We start from the raw sequence: 16,192 nt of genomic DNA on the forward strand, positions 1-16,192 counted from the left end.
CAGAGCCTTCACAATGCAGTGATCAGGCTTGCGTGTGACGGGAGTACAGGAAATTAGTGAAGGCAAAGACGACTTGCACAAGGAGTGCTTCAGCCGTCCCGACTATGGGTGTTCACAGACCGCTTCACCCAACACTAGCAGAATGCACGACTTTCAGAGCGCACACAGAACATTTACCCAGGTTAACCGCAGTTCACATCGTAAAACAAGTGACAGTGCATGGGAAGGAATTCAGACGATGCGGGTCGTGTTAGGGGCCAAATAGAAGTAAATTAAAAATCAACAACCTAAAGATATCTGGAAAAGTCTCAAATATTTGACTGAACAGCACAAACTTCTAAATAACCAATGATTCAAAGAAGATGTCAAAATGGAAATTGGAAAGATTTTCGAACTGAGTGAAAATAAAAACCTGGCGTATCAACACCAGGGGAATGTAGCTAATGCAGAGGAAATTTCAGCACTAAGCCCCCACATTGTCACAAAAAGGAAGGATGGCAAGCCAATGACCAAAGCTTCCAACTTAAGAACTGGAAAAAAAAACAAAGTAACCCTAAGTAAGCACAAGAATGAAAATAAAGAGTAAAAATCAGTAAAAGAAAAGGGGGGAAATATAAAGAAAACCAATATAAGTAAAACTGATTGTTTTAAAAGATCAAAACTGATAAACCTCAATCCCAACTGAACAAGACAGGACTGGAAAAGGTCAGTTTTCATTCCAATCCCAAAGAAAGGCAATGCCAAAGAATGCTCAAACTACTGCACAATTGCACTCATCTCACGCTAGGACACGCTAGGACATAACTGAAGTGACTTAACAGCAGCAGCAGCAGCACACTAGTAAAGTAATGCTTAAAATACTCCAAGCCAGGCTTCAGCAATACGTGAACCATGAACTTTCAGATATTCAAGCTACTTTTAGAAAACACAGAGGAACAAGGGATCAAATTGCCAACATCCGCTGGATCATCGAAAAAGCAAGAGAGTTCCAGAAAAACATCTACTTCTGCTTTACTGACTATGCCAAAGCCATTGACTGTGTGGATCACAACAAACTGTGGAAAATTCTGAAAGAGATGGGAAAACCAGCCTCCTGAGAAAACTGTATGCAGGTCAGGAAGCAACAGTTAGAACTGGACATGGAACAACAGACTGGTTCCAAATCCGGTTCCAAATCTGGAAAGGAGTCCGTCAAGGCTATATATTGTCACCCTGCTTATTTAACTTATAGGCAGATTACATCATGCAAAATGCCAGGCTGATTGTAGCACAAGCTGGAATCAAGATTGCCGGGAGAAATATCAATAACCTCAGATATGCAAATGACACCACCCTTATGGCAGAAAGTGAAGAGGAACTCAAGAGCCTCTTGATGAAAGTGAAAGAGGAGAGTGAAAAAGTTGGCTTAAAGCTCAACATTCGGAAAACTAAGATCATGGCATCCAGTCCCATCACTTCATGGCAAATAGATGGGGAAACAGTGGAAACAGTGGCCGACTTTATTTTTCTGGGCTCCAAAGTCACTGCAGATGGTGATTGCAGCCATGAAATTAAAAGATGCTTACTCCTTGGAAGAAAGTTATGACAAACCTAGATAGCATATTCAAAAGCAGAGATGTTACTTTGCCAACAAAGGTTCGTCTAGTCAAGGCTATGATTTTTCCTGTGGTCATGTATGGATGTGAGAGTTGGACTGTGAAGAAGGCTGAGCACCGAAGAATTGATGCTTTTGAACTGTGGTGTTGGAGAAGACTCTTGAGAGTCCCTTGGACTGCAAGGAGATCCAACGAGTCCATCCTAAAGGAGATCAGTCCTGGGTGTTCATTGGAAGGACTGATGTTGAAGCTGAAACTTCAATACTTTGGCTACCTGATGCGAGGAGCTGACTCCTTTGAAAAGACCCTGATGCTGGGAAAGATTGAGGGCAGGAGGAGAAGGGGATGACAGAGGATGAAATGTCTGGATGGCATCACCGACTCGATGGACATGGGTTTGGGTGGACTCCGGGAGTTGGTGATGGACAGGGAGGCCTGGCGTGCTGCGGTTCATGGGGTTACAAAGAGTTGGACATGACTGAGCAACTGAACTGAACTGAAAGATGATCAATATCAGGAATGAGAGTGAACATCACCTAATATTCCAGTTATTATGAGGAAAAAATTGAACATTATGAAAAACTCTTCCCCAATAAATTTGACAATTTCTTTAAAGATATAAACTATCAAAATTAACTTAAGGAAAGATAGTGTGAACAGTTCTGTATCTGATAAATTGAGTTTGTAACTAAAGTCCTTAGAACAAGGAGTGCTACAGGTCCAAACAGTTTCAAGGGTGAAGTCTACCCGTATACAAAGAAGAAATAACACCAATTTTACTAACTCTTCCAGATAATAGAAGAGGTGGGGTCATCCCCATTATCATTCGATGAAGCCAGTCTTACTGTGATATTTAATCATAGGCATCGTAAAAAAAGATACCAACAAACAACATTTCTCACAAACAAGGATGCAGAAATTCCTACCAGAGTTTTGGTAGGAATATATACATACATTTATGATGTTATCAGAGAAGACAATAGCACCCCACTCCAGTATACTCTTGCCTGGAAAATCCCACGGACGGAGGAGCCTGGTAGGCTGCAGTCCATGGGGTCGCTAAGAGTTGGACACGACTGAACAACTTCACTTTCACTGTTCACTCTCATGCATTGGAGAAGGAAATGGCAACCCACTCCAGTGTTCTTGCCTGGAGAATCCCAGGGACGGGGGAGCCTGGTGGGCTGCCGTCTATGGGGTCACAGAGTCGGACACGACTGAAGTGACTTAGCAGCATGATGCTATATCGTGACAATTGAGGTTTATCCCAGCAAGGCAAAGTTGACTTCATGTCAAAAATCCATCAATAAATTTCACCATGTTAATGTACTAAAAAGGAAAAACATGTATGCTCACCTCGATGGACATGAATTTGAGCAAACTCCAGGACATAATGAAGGACAGGGAAGCCTGATGTGCTACAGTCCACGAGGTTGCCAAGAGTTAGTGATTGAATAACAATGATCATCTCAATAGAAGAAGCACTTAATGAAATGTAATATTAATTCATGGTAAAACTCAAAAAATAGGAATAAAATGAAATTTCTGCATCTGATAAAGGCCACCTACCCAAAACTTATATCTTCCTAAGATTGAGAACAAGATAAAGATACCTGTTCTCATCTTTGATTTTCTTATTGCTTTTTTTTTTTTAATTTTATTTTTAAACTTTACAATATAGTATTGGTTCTGCCATATATCGAAATGAATCCGCCACAGGCATACACGTGTTCCCCACCCTGAACCCTCCTCCCTCCTCCCTCCCCATACCCTCCCTCTGGGTCGTCCCAGTGCACCAGCCTCAAGCATCCAGTATCGTGCATCGAACCTGGACTGGCAACTCGTTTCATATATGATATTATACATGTTTCAATGCCATTCTCCCAAATCATCCCACCCTCTCCGTCTCCCTCAGAGTCCAAAAGACTGTTCTATACATCAGTGTCTCTTTTGCTGTCTCATATACAGGGTTATCGTTACCATCTTTCTAAATTCCATATATATGCGTTAGTATACTGTATTGGTGTTTTTCTTTCTGGCTTACTTCACTCTGTATAATAGGCTCCAGTTTCATCCACCTCATTAGAACTGATTCAAATGTATTCTTTTTAATGGCTGAGTAATACTCCATTGTGTATATGTACCACAGCTTTCTTATCCATTCATCTGCTGATGGACATCTAGGTTGCTTCCATGTCCTGGCTATTATAAACAGTGCTGCGATGAACATTGGGGTACACGTGTCTCTTTCAATTCTGGTTTCCTCAGTGTGTATGCCCAGCAGTGGGATTGCTGGATCATAAGGCAGTTCTATTTCCAGTTTTTTAAGGAATCTCCACCCTGTTCTCCATAGTGGCTGTACTAGTTTGCATTCCCACCAACAGTGTAAGAGGGTTCCCTTTTCTCCACACCCTCTCCAGCATTTATTACTTGTAGCCTTTTGGTAACCCTAACCCTAACCCTGAAGTTCCTTTCCTTTTTTAATAAAAAGTCGTTAATTAATTTATTTGCTGCATCAGGTCTTGGCTGAGGCACGTGGGGCCGTCCTCGAGGCACGCAGGGTCTTCCGCTGCAGTGTGTGGGCTCAGTAGTTGTGGTGGTGGGCTTAGCTGCCCTGCAGCGTGTGGGATCTTGGTTCCTCACCCAGGGCTTGAATCCATAGTCCTTGCTTTGGAAGGCAGACTCTTAACCGCTGGACCGCCAGGGAAGTCCCTGGAGTTCGTATCTAGTACAATAAGGCAAGAAAAAAAGACATGCAGATTAGAAAGAAATAAACTTTCTATAGAAACTATTCTGTGGGGTCCACAAAATAAAAGCTACTAGACTAATAAAGAGCTAGCAAAGTGGCAGGGTTCAAGGTCAACATACAGACCCAGCTGAATGTCTACATTGGCTTCCCTAGGGGCTCAGATGGTAAAGACTCTGCCTGCAATGCAGGACACCCGGGTTCAGTCCCTGGGTCCGAAAGACCCCCTGGAGAAGGACATGGCAACCCACGCCAGTATTCTTGCCCGGAGAATTCTGTGCACAGAGGAGCCTGCGGGGCCACAGTCCATGGGGTCACAGCAAGTCAGACACCACTGAGGGACTAACACTTTACAGTTACTTGCTGTGAGTGTATTTACACACTCACAGAAAATAATCAGAACTTGGCATTTTAAAAACTATAACCTGTAAAACACCACTAACAAATATGGAATACTTGGGCATAAATTTGACAAAAGATATGTGAGACTTCTACATCGAAAACCACAAACGTTGAAATTAAACAAGGTCAGACTAAATGGAGATGTATACCGTGTTCATGGATAAGAAAACTCAAAGTTATTAAATGTGAGTTCTCTTCATGTTGATCTATAGGTCAATGGAATCTCAATCAAAATTCCAGTAGGTTTTTCCTGTAGAAATTGACAAATGGAAACTAAAATTCACATGGAAATGAAAAGGGCCTAGAATAGTTGAAACAACTTGGGAAAAAAAATAAGGTTGGAGGACTTTATCTGATTTTAAAACTAATTTTAAAGTTACATTAATCGAACAGTGTGGTGCTGGTGTAAAGACAGAACACAAGGCCCTCCAAACAGCCAGATACACACAGTCAGTTGACTTTTGGCAAAACTGCAAAAACAATCCAATGCAGAAATAATGGTCTTTTCAATGTAACACTGGATTAAAAAAAAAAGACAAAACTTTGATCCCAAACTTACAACATATACAAAAAAATTTTTTAAATTAATCATAGACCTTAAATTAGAAAACTTCTAGAAGAAAATAGGAGATCTTTGTAACTTGGATTAGACAGAGGATTTTTTAGACATGACATCAGAGCACAATCCACAAAAGAACAAATTGATAGAAGGCACTGCATCAAAACCAGAACTTCCGTTCTGTGAAGTACATCCCTGAGAGAACGGAAGGGCAGCGGCAGACTGGGAGACCAGACTTTCAACCTGCGCATCTGTACAGGAAGTCTGTCCAGAATATACAAAAGCTCTCAAATCTCTACAAAAGGAAAACCAAGTACCCAGTGAAAAGTGTGACAAAAACCGGGACAGATGCTTCAGGAGAACTATGGGTGGCAAAGAAGATCATGAAAATGACACCATTAGTCATCAAAGAGACGCAAACGAAAGCCAGAAGGTACCACGATGTGCCTACAAGAACAACTGAAATGAAGAAGACCTACCTGCTAAGTGTCGGTGGGTGGCTGGAACCCGCCATGCACTCCAGTTGGGAAAGCGAAGTGTGCAGTCACAAGGAAAACAGTTTAACGGTTCACTGAAGAAACAAATACCCTACTGTATGAGTCAGCCGCTTCACTCCCAGAGAAACAAAGCTCATGTTTACATAAAGACTTGTGCACCAGTGTTCATGGACAGTTTGTTTGTAAGAGCTTCAAATGGGAGACAACCCAAATGTTCTCCAAGTGTAAGTGCACACAGGAACTGTGTACACGCATGCACACAGGAACTGTGTGCACGCATGCACACAGGAACTGTTCAGCCATGAAAAGAAGTGAAACTGTTGATGCTGGCAGCAGCGTGAGTGAGCCGTAAAACAATTTTGCTAAGAGGGAAAATGAGAATGCATTCTATGCTCTCCTTTATATAAAAAATCACAGAAAATGCAAACTAAACTGACCAATCCCTAAGAAAGGCAATGCCAAAGAATGTTCAAACTACCACACAATTGCACTCATCTCGCATACTAGCAAAGTAATGTTCAAAATTCCCCAAGCAAGGTTTCAACAGTACATAAACAGTGAACTTCTAGATGTTCAAGCTGGATTTAGAAAAGGCAGAGGAACCAGAGTTCAAATTGTCAACATCTGTTAGATCATCAAAAAAGCAAGAGAGTTCCAGAAAAACATCTACTTCTGATTTACTGACTACGCCAAAGCCATTGACTGTTTGGATCACGACAAACTGTGGAAAATTCTGAAAGAGATGGGAAAACCAGCCTCCTGAGAAAACTGTATGCAGGTCAGGAAGCAACAGTTAGAACTGGACATGGAACAACAGACTGGTTCCAAATATGGAAAGGAGTCCGTCAAGGCTGTATATTGTCACCTTGCTTATTTAACTTATATGCAGAGTACATCATGAGAAACGCTGGGCTGGAAGAAGCACAAGCTGGGATCAAGATTGCTGGGAGAAATATCAATGACCTCAGATATGCAGATGACACCACCCTTATGGCAGAAAGTGAAGAACTAAAGAGCTTCTTGAGGAAAGTGAAAGAGGAGAATGAAAAAGTTGGCTTAAAACTCAACATTCGGAAAACTAAGATCATAGCATCTGGTTCCATCACTTCATGGCAAATAGATGGGGAAACAATGGAAACAGTGATAGTCTTTATTTTCTTGGGCTTCAAAATCAGTGCAGATGGTGACTGCAGCTAAGAAATTGAAAGACACTTGCTTCTTGGAAGAAAAGCTATGACCAATGTAAACAGTATACTAAAAAGCAGAGACATGACTTTGCAGACAAAGGTTTGTCTAAGTCAAAGCTATGGTTTTTCCTGTAGTCATGTATAGATGTGAGAGTTGGACTATAAAGAAAGCTGAGCACTGAAGAATTGATGCTTTTGAACTGCGGTGTTGGAGAAGACTCTTGAGAGTCCCTTGGACTGCAAGGAGATCCAATCAGTCCATCCTAAAGGAAATCAGTCCTGAATTTTCATTGGAAGGACTGATTGCTGAAGCTGAAGCTCCGATAATCTGGCCACCTGATGTGAAGAACTGACTGATTGGAAAAGACCCTGATGCTGGTAAAGATTGAAGGCAGAAGGAGAAGGGGATGACAGAGGATGAGATGGTTGGATGGCATCACCGACTCAATGGACATGAGTTTGAGTAAGCTCCGTGAGCTGGTGATGGAGAGGGAAGCCTGGCGTGCTGCAGCCCATGGGGTCACAAACAGTTGGACACGATTGAGCGATTGAACTGAACTGAACAAATGGAGTATAACCTTTACAAATATGAATTATTATGTAGTACACATAAAATGTGGGCTTCCTATGTGGCTCAGTCAGTATAGAATCTGCCTGCAATGCAGAAGATGCAGGTTCGATCCCTGGGTCAGGAAGATCCCCCAGAGAAGGAAATGGCAACCCACTCCAGTATTCTTGCCAGGGAAATCCCATGGACAGAGGAGCCTGGTAGCCTATAGTTCATGGGGTTGCAATGGATTAAACATGACTTAGTGACTAAACCACCAGCAGCACACCTAAAATATATTAACATATAATATTACAAACCAACTATAACTCAATTTTTTTAAAGGAAAGAAAAAATACTGTTGAACCAAATATTAGAGAAGACACACTAATTCATGATTTGAGGGGGACAAAAACCTTCTAGTAATCTAAGAACTGGAGAGAACTTCCTTTAGTGTTAGAAATGATCAGATCCCATAGCACGTGTTATCCTGATGGTGGAATTCAGCACCACTGACCTTTCAGACAGAGAAGGCAAAGGCACCCCACTCCAGTACTCTTGCCTGGAAAATCCCATGGACGGAGGAGCCTGGTAGGCTGCAGTCCATGGGGTCGCTGAGGGTCGGACACGACTGAGCGACTTTGCTTTCAATTTTCACTTTCATGCATTGGAGAAGGAAATGGCAACCCACTCCAGTGTTCTTGCCTGGAGAATCCCAGGGACAGGGGAGCCTGGTGGGCTGCCGTCTATGGGGTCGCACAGAGTCAGACATGACTGATACAACTTAGCAGCAGCAGCAGCAACAGCCCTTTCAGAGCAGTTCCACTTTTCTGCCTCACAATGGTAGAGCGCTTAGAAGCACATTGTCCAAGAAAAAGCAATATCGAGTCTAGAAAGGGGGAAAAGCCAGAAACTGTCATTATTTGCAGGTTGTTTTTAAAGAAAAAATTCAAGGTGATCTGTAGACAACTATGGAAGTTAATAGGGAATTCAATGAATTGCAGAATATAAATTCAATTACATAAGAATTACTTGCAAAGATTCAGCCAGTCAGTTCAATTGCTCAGTCATGTCTGACTCTTTGCATCCCCATGGACTGCAGCACACCAGGCTTCCCTCTCTATCACCAAATCATGGAGCTGACTCAAACTCATGTCCATTGAGTCAGTGATGCCATCCAACCATCTCATCCTCTGTCATCCCCTTCTCCTCCCACCTTCAATCTTTCCCAGCATCAGGGTATTTTCCAATGACTCAGCTCTTTGCATCAGGTGGCCAGAGTACTGGAGCTTTAGCATCAGTCCTTCCAATGAATATCCAGGGTTGATTTCCTTAAGGATTGACTGGTTTGATCTCCTTGCTGTCCAAGGGACTCTCAAGAATCTTCAATGGCAGCACAGTTCCAGAGTGTCAGTTCTCAGCTTTCTTTATGGTCCAACTTTCACATCCATACATGACTACTGGAAAAACTACAGCTTTGACTAGATGGACCTTTGTCGGTAAAGTAATGTCTCTGCTTTTTAATATGCTGTCTAGGTTGGTCATAACTTTTCTTCCAAGGAGCAAGCGTCTTTTAATTTCATGGCTGCATTCACCATCTGCAGTGATTTTGGAGCCCAAGAAAATAAAGTCTGTCAGTGTTTCCATTGTTTCCCCATCCATTTGCCATGAAGTGATGGGACTGGATGCCACGGTCTTTGTTTTTTGTAGGTAAAGTAATATCATAAGACGCCATTAATAGTCCCCAAACAAAAGATTTCTAGGAGTATATGTGCAAAATAACGTGTGCAAGCTTTCTTGTAGGAACTTTGCTGATTGGACTTTACTGAAGTCATGAAAGACCTAAAAACGAGAGATGAACCGTATTCGTAAACAAGAAGATTCAAAGATGATGAAAATTCCCTGGATTTCCAATATATATCCAATAAGAGTTTCTCAAGTTGACTTACACAATCAACATATAAGAGCAAAGAGTAAAAATAGCCAAGACACACCTGAAGACACAGGTCAGAGGCTTTCCTCAGAGTAGACTCAGGTTGTAAAGCTACGTGCTTCAGGGATGGACACACCTGAAGACACAGGTCAGAGGCCTTCCTCAGACTAGACTCAGGTGGTAAAGCTACGTGCTTCAGGGATGGACGAGTGAAACAATGAAACTGGAGAAGCAGTTGGGACCAGGCCCACGGCGTGCGTGAACCTGGCCTGGGATAGCAGAGACTTCTTCCTCCACCGGGGAAGAGTGGGCCACAGCCACGCTCCCAGCACGACAGAAAAAAGGGGCTTCACGTCGGGTGGGTCGGAACCTGTGTGTAAAAACGCAAAACCGCCGTGGAAGTGCAGCTCTCTCACCAGTCTCACAAGGCATGAGGGGACGTTCGGTGAATCGGGCACATTAAAATTTAAAATTCTGTTCAGCAAAAGATACCATCAATAAGGCAAGAAATACAGGCCTCAGTCTGGGAGGATATATTGCAACCAACACAACCAATAAAGTATCACTAGCCAGATACATAAATAATTCCTGAAAATCAATAAGAAAAAGGCAAACGACCCAATAGAAAAAGGAGCAGATGATAGGAAACTATAAATATCAGAGAAAACAAAGTGCAATAAATATGTGAAAAGACGCCCAACTTCACTGCTAACACTGAGAAACACAAATTAAAACAACGAGATGCCATTTTTCAACATTAGAGTGTAAAAAATTAGTAAGTCTGACACCACTGAGTGTTGCCACGAATTCGTGGAAACGGGAGCTCCAGCCATCGCTGGCGGGAGTGTAAATTGGTGTAGAAGCTTCGGACAGCAATTTGTCAATACTTGATAATGATGATGGTGGTTAGCACTTAGAGCGTGCCAGGCACAGTTAAAGTATCCCACGTAGGGCTTCACGGAAAGCCGAAGAGGCACACCCCACAAGTCTGAAATGCTAGCCCCAGCGGAGAGCCTCCGCTCGCAGGCCCCTGCAGATGCCCCTGGTGGGATGGCTGTCTGTGCGCGTGGAAAACCAGAAAGGCTCAGAGACTTCCTTAGTGGGGAGGGACCCGTCTGTCCAGTCTTATTCCCACCTACCGCAGTCAGAAGCAGCACAGGGCCTCCCGCACTAGGGTTACATCCATCGACATGAATGTGTTTCAGAAACTTGATGCGAGTGGAACAGGCAAGTTGCAAGAATTTCTCACTCTTTTCCTGTTGATGTAAACTTTAAAACACAGCAACGACTGTTGCGAGTGTGTGCATGCGATTAAAAAGTGTAACTGTGTAAGTGGGAATGATATGCCCCAACAGCCCAGTGCTCCTCCCTTGCATGCCTCCTGGAGCTGTCTGTCTGTCTGTCTGTCTGCAGGAGCTGAAGCCTCTGGAACACGCTCAGGAACCCAGGACTGGCTCCAGGGTTTGGAAACTGCAGGAAGTTCCTTCTGTCGCCTCCAGGACATTTAACATTTGAAATCTACGAATGTGACTCGTTGGAATTAAGGAAAGCAGAAGGAACACAGACAGAGTGTTTGTTAAGATCCCGCCTCCATTCAGGATGGGAATCCTTCTCGTGGTGGAAACAGGGGAGATCTCATGCTCGGTGAAGCAGCAAAGACTCCGGGTAAAATCTGGGGCAAGCTGAGGCTGTCAGCCTCGCACTTCTGCTCCACGGGCAGGCCCAACCGGAACAGCGTGCTTTCTGAGAGCCATGAGGTCCAGAAAGGAAGAGGCACAATCTGTGACTTGCTAACAGTGTCATCCGGGGAAGAAAAACAGCAACAGCAAATAATAATAATGAGAGTTTAGTAAGACAGAGGCAAGACCAACATCCGAAAAGCCATAGCTTCACTGCGTACAGCAGGAATAACCGCTTAAAAGAAGCATTCGTCCTCATTTGCCAACAGCCAGAAACACTGGAAAACATCTTGGGGGAAAAGAGCTAAGAGAAATGCAGACTAACCTATTCGAGGAAAAGATGAACTTGACCACACACACGACAGAAAATCTGAGCAAGTGGGGGAGAGCTCTTCTCACGGGAGAATCCTGACCCATGCTCGCACAGCGGGACCTCTGCTGCGCTTTGGTTCAGTTCAGTCGCTCAGTCGTGTCTGACTCCCGCGACCCCATGGACTGCAGCACGCCAGGCTCCCCTGTCACCACCAGCTCTCGGATGGAGTTTGTCCAAACTCATGTCCACCGAGTGGGTGATGCCTACCGTGCTGCACCTGCAGAAAAGAAAACACCCAGGCGGAGCAAAGCCAAACCCGAAAAAGCGCAGTGAGCACTGGACTCGCAGACGAGGCACAGAGTGTCCAGGACAGGCCCGTGCGCTGTCCAACGCGCATCCCACCTGGGGCAGGACGGGGGCCACGGATGTGTCTGGAACAGGCTGCCCGGGGGCACAAAGTACAAGTACATTCCTAAGTCATGAACACAGGTAAAGTCTGCAGATTAAAGACGTAGCTGTAAGGACACACGCAAAGATAAATAATGCTCGATTTCACTGGTAATCAGAGCCCAGAAGGAAATGAGATACTATTTTTTACCCATAAAATTGGGGGAAAGATAAAGGATTAATACTTTCTAACGACGACAAAACTGTAAGAAAAACAGCCCCTCTCCTGTGCATGATTTTTTTATAGTCTTTTCAGAAAGCAATTTAGAATATCCATCAAAAACATCCACGTGTCCCCCTCTCCCCACAGTCAAGCTCGCCCTCTGAGATCTCTGCTCCCGGAGACAGGGACACACAGGACGGTGAAGAGTCATGGGCAGGGAGTGCTGGGGTAGAAGAAAATAATTAGAATAGAAGGAAAAAGAAGTCTTCAGTTCTTCATCAGCAGAGGCGAGTGTGTTACACAGAACATCATCCGCAGGACTAAGAAGTCAAAATATAAACAGAAAATAAAACAAGGTCAGGCTGTGAGTGCCAGCTCGAAATCTCCCCAGGACGTTGTGTTAGATATAAAAAAGGAGTCGCAGACAAGCCATGAAATATGTATGATTCCATTTGTGCAACGGCGAGATCGCCAGACGCAAGTGTGTGTGTTATCTGGTATGTACACGTGCACGCGCCCGCAGACAGTGCGTCCAGGCGCCTCCCGGCCGCCCAGGCAGAGGGGAGGGAGCCGGCTTTGTGCTCAGGTCTCGGCCACGTGCACACACGGTCCCCAGACACGCGTCCCTGTGTGACTCATGCAATTCAAACAAACGCCTGTGACGATGAAAGGAAATTAGCACAGGCAGCTCCGCGCACGGGCCTGGAGCTGAAAAAAGAAAGACATGCGAGAAATAAAGGACACGTGAGAAAAAGGAGTGGGGCTTGAGGTGTCAGGGGACAGACACCCCTGGAGCCCTGGGCAGGGAGACGTCCGGGAAGCGGAGGGGATGGCCAGGATGATCTTGGGGCGTGAGCCGGCCAGGGGGAGCTGCTGGGTGACCCAGGAGGGACAGGCACTGTGGGGGTGGTCAGGAGAAGACCTGGGCCTCGAGAAGGGTGCGGCAGCTCAAGAGACGAGCCCCAGACTCAGCAGGAACCTTGGAGAAAGGGAGCCAGCAGGGTGGGTGCGGGGAGCTGGGGAGGGCCGGCTCGGTGGGCTGGGCTGGTTGACGTCTTCCTCTTTTTTTTTTCTCTCATTATTTTGCTGTCTTCTGGCACCTAGTATTACTGATGATAGCTCTTGTGACAATATGCTTTTGGATTTTTGGCCACACTGCCTGGCGTGTGGACCTTAGTCCACCCACCAGGGATGGAGCCCCGCGTTAGGAGATGGGGTCGTAACCTCTGGGTCACCAGCGAAGTCCACGCCTGTGCCTTTGTGAAGACGGGAGCCGTGAGAACTCCCCGGGCCTGGGGCGGGGAGAGAAGGGGGTGTGGGGGGTCTCAGGGGCCTGTCCCCCATCTTTCTGGCATTGGAGGCAGGGCTCGGCGAGATTGGGGGTTGGGGACAGAAGGGAGGAGGCTTGGCGGATGGTGGGCCACACGCCCTTAACAGGTGGGATTGCTAAGCAGGGTCTGGGGTCCTTGGGGTCAGGCCCACATGACTCTGGAGACGCCACCAACCCAGCATGAACGTTCTTGGGGGCCTGGACGGTGGGGTCGTCCGTGGTGGGTCCTCCCCGTGGCTGTGAGCAAGGGTCAGGGGCCACAGGAAGGGGGGCGGTACAGGGCAGTGAAGGAACCCAGGGCTGGGGGGCTGGGGGCCAGAGAGGAATGGAGCCCTGGGGGTCGGGAAGGGTGTGGGGGTCTCGGGGGCCCCGACGGGGCCGGAGAGCCCGCTATCGGGCCCCCGGGCCAGGGCTGGAGGCACAGAGGCGGTGCCCCAGGGGGATGCAGGTCCACACTCGGTGCCCACCTGGATGCCTCCCGGGCCTCGAGCGGGGCCAGCACCTCACTGCCGCACGGATGTCAGCGCCCGTGTGCCCCGATCTGGACTGCGGAAGGTGGGACACCCGGGGGCGAGCCTGCAGGACAGAGGGGCTGTGACCACCCTGATCCTGTACCCGGACCCCTGAGCCCGGCGCTCAGAGGGCAGCGTCAAGAGACAGGACACCCGGCCACCTAGCCCCCGAGAAGCTCCGTGAACAGATCCCCCAGCAGCCCGCACGTGGGGTCAGAACCAGACCCATGGCTTCAGGCCTCCGGGACAGGGGTAGCACCAGCAGGGGCCGCCCACCCTGCCCGCAAGCGTGGTCCCCCAGGGAGGGTGAGCAGGGCAGGGCAGTCTGGGGCTCGGCGGGTATCCCCGTGGGTGTGAGAGTCGGGGAGCTGCTCGTGGTGATGGAGAAAGTGGACCCCATATCCTACCTCCTCAGCAATCTGCGTTCAGGAAGAACACTCCCGGGGCAAGACGTGAAGATTCAAGTCTGCTTTGGGGAGGAAAGTGGCTTTCGGGTTAATGATAAGCCAATGCTTTTTTCCACGCTTGGGTGTGTCTGTTGAGTTTGGGTTCAACCTGGTCATTCAGGGAATGGCTGGAAATGCTGGATTTCTGAAGCCTGGGGACCGCTTCGGGGGTGAGGGAGGGTCGTCTCCAGCAGCAAGGCCCCAGCCCGAGTTCCAGGAGGGAAGATGACGCCACGCAGCGTCCACCGACCCTGGGACGGGACTTTCCCTGCTTTTACACGCGCGCCGGTCCCATCAGGAAGGCACAGACAAAATCGTCCTAACTCATTCCTCACCAAGAAAAGTGATTATGATGCAAAGTCAGCTCCTTACAGTGCATATGACTTCAATATCAGTAAACTCCCCTTAAATATTAGATGCCGTGAGGAAATATTAGTTAAATTATCACAGACTAATATGATCAGTTTCCTCTAGGATAAAATGTGATAAATGGGTTTTAATAAACTAAGGAGAATTATACGCGTCATATTCGTGGTTCCTGTCAATTTTATTTAGAGTGAAATGCCATTGCGATAATTAGTTGGGTTTTACTGTGTTCATTAAAAGCTTTTCTAATGACCGCTTGGAGGAATAAGTGAAATTAATTTCCTTCTAGAACATCAGAGAAATTCATCAAACAAACAAAAAGCAAACCCTGGGGCATGTGTGAGGCAGGGTGGGGGCCCGTGGTCTGTGTGCCCGGCCCTGGGGGTGGTGCCTTCCTGTCCCGGGCATCGGGACCACCCAGGGGAAGGATGCAGGTCCCCGGTGGAGGCTCTCCCTCTCAGATGCCACTGAGCTGTGACTTACACGCCTCCTCCTCCAGGCAGGATTCCTTGACTCTTCCAACCTCAGGGCCCTCTCCTGGTCTGACTCCCAGACCACGGCTCCTGCAGCTCCAGAGGCTGAAAGCAGCTACCCGGGCCCAGCCCAGGGACACGTCTCCGAAGGGCTCAGGGGCCAGAAACCAGGATCTGCTGGCATCTGTCCCCTGGCCACCTCCTTCCAGCCCCGCTGGGAGCCCGCGTGGCCTCCAGGCAGCGGGTGTGGGCAGAGGGGCTGCCTGGGGAGCCTCATGGGGGGACCTCGTTGGTCACCTGATTGAGGCTGCTCGGCAGTGAACGGGGAGCTCAGACCAGGACGCCGTCCATCTGGTGCCGGACGCCATGATCCTTCCCACACACCCGTGCGCGGAGGGCGGGGGCCTCAGGTCAGGTGGCACGACCTGAGACGCTCACTGTGAGCCCCAGCACACAGGCTCACACCACACGCTCACACCACACACTCACACCACAAACAATCATACCACACACACACACAACACACACACTTACACCACACACATACTTATACCACAAACACACAGCACACACACTCACACCACACACACACCACACACACACCACACACACACACACCATACACACACCACACACTCACACACCACACACACTCATACACCACACACACACACACCACACACACTCACACACCACACACACACACCATACACACACCACACACTCACACACCACACACACTCATACACCACACACACACACCACACACATTCATACACCACACACACACCACACACTCACATCCCACACACTTATACCACACACACACACAACACACACACTCTCACCACACACACCACACACACACTCACACACCACACACACACACACACCACACACACACCACACACGCTCACACCACACACACACACACACACCACACACACACCACACACGCTCACACCACACACACACACACCACACACAATACACACCC

Source organism: Bos indicus x Bos taurus, chromosome 21 (assembly GCF_003369695.1).
Source record: "Bos indicus x Bos taurus breed Angus x Brahman F1 hybrid chromosome 21, Bos_hybrid_MaternalHap_v2.0, whole genome shotgun sequence".
Taxonomy (NCBI): Eukaryota; Metazoa; Chordata; class Mammalia; order Artiodactyla; family Bovidae; genus Bos; species Bos indicus x Bos taurus.